Here is a 1,872-nt window from a genome sequence, read left to right as displayed (position 1 = left end):
CCAGAGCTCCATCCCCCTCGGCTCCCTGCCAGGCTGCCACTTCCAAGGGCCTTTTCCAGCATCTCATTCCTATCAAACTGCCTTCTCCAGCATCTCCCAACTCCTCTCAGAGCCAGAGGGGCTCCATCCCTGCCTCTGCTGAGGGGACCAGGGCCTGCACACCCTGGGAAGGGCTATATCCCAGAGGAGCCATGAGCTGAGGAGCAGCAGAGCCAACATTCCTGCGATGGATTGGAAGCAGAGCCTCGTGTGCTCAGGACAGTGGTGGTTGAGGAATCGTGTGTGCAATCGCTGCCTTAACCAGGCACAACTCCTGCTGTTGTGCTGCCTCACTCCCAGGGATCGGATTCCTTGGCCACACTGGGATCACACGGAGCTCAGCTCCTCTCTGAGCTCTCCAGCTCCACTTCTCTCCAAAGTGCATTAGCTCCCTCCACCCCCTCCCAATCCAACTTGGATTTTCCACCACAGATGACTAATTTGGGAACAGATCTGGGTGGATCCAGGGGCTTGGCTCACGCACACCTACCTCTTCCCATGTTCCATGTGCTCTTCCCAGCCCTCCCCACCCTGTCCCACATCCAGAGACATCCCTGCTCCACCCTGGGAATTTGTTTGAGGAAGGGAAGAGCCTCCTTGGGTGAGTTCAGGCTCCTGGACAGGAATTCATCCCTTTGGGATATTTTGGGGGGTTTTGTGTTATTTTCCATCCTGACCTGCGAATGTACAAAATCCAATCCCAAAGTTCTCCCTACACCAGCTGAGAATTCCCAGCCTGGGGCCCTCAGACCTCATCACTGTGGTGGGTTTTGTATCCCTATCCCAAGTGTTTTCAGTGACCTCGTGACTGACAGGACCCCACGGAGCCAGGACAGGGTGGGACCATCCCTGCCTGGTGCTCCAGGGATGTCACAGCCCAGAGCCACAGGACAAGGGTCTCCTTTGGGAATCCCCCCTGGAATGTCACAGCCTTAAACCCCCCCAGGACCCCCAACAACCTCCACTAACGCTGTCATCAAGCACAAATGTCATGTCCAGGAGCTCTGGAGCTGCTCTGTGGGCAGGGATGGGCTCTGGAGCCATGGGGAGATGGATCCAGGCTGCTTCCCTCCAGAATTCCTGGAGGAAGAGGAGCTAGATCTGGATCAGCTCCAGCCCTGCAGGGTCAGCCCTGCCTGTGGCTGTTCTCTGTGTGAACCCAAGGGACCAAAGATGCTCCTGACATTCCCCCTGGGAATGGTTTGGGGACATGGGCACCCTGAGCAGGGCTGGAAGGTGCCAGGAGCTGCCTCATCCCGCTGGGAATGGCTCCTGGGGGTGGGTGGATCACTGGGAGAGCCCAGGGCAGGCTGAGCTCGTCAATACAATGAGCTGAAGCATGTTGAGTTGAATTGTTGTGTTTTAATAAATACAGATCTGAGAGCCTCCCCCAGCCCTGCCCCAGGAGCTCCAGGAGCCCTCAAGGGTTGTGAGGGCTCTGTTATTTTCAGACAAACTGGCAGGTTTGGGGTTATTCCTCTGGAGCATCTGCTGTCAACGCTGGGGGCAGATCCAGGGTCACCTTGGCATCGCCTTCATCTGCAAAGAGTCATGAGTTGGGGGGGGGCGAGGCTGGGAGTGCTGGAACGTGCCCTGGGCCACCCCTACTGGGACTGCTGGGACCATCACAGGGATTGGGACAGGGATGGGAACTGGGGCTAAGACTGGCATCGGGAACCAGCACTGGGACTGGGAATTGGGACTAGGATCAGGAACTAGGACTGGGAGTGGCACTGGGACCGGGAATGGGCCTGGGATCAGGACTGGCACCGGGAACCAACACTGGGAGTGGCACTGGGGTCAGCAATGGGACAAAGACGGGGGTGGGGACTG

Source organism: Acanthisitta chloris, unplaced genomic scaffold (assembly GCF_000695815.1).
Source record: "Acanthisitta chloris isolate BGI_N310 unplaced genomic scaffold, ASM69581v1 scaffold36884, whole genome shotgun sequence".
NCBI lineage: Eukaryota > Metazoa > Chordata > Aves > Passeriformes > Acanthisittidae > Acanthisitta > Acanthisitta chloris.
The sequence above is the reverse complement of the archived record's forward strand: the minus strand, read 5'-3'. Positions refer to the sequence as shown.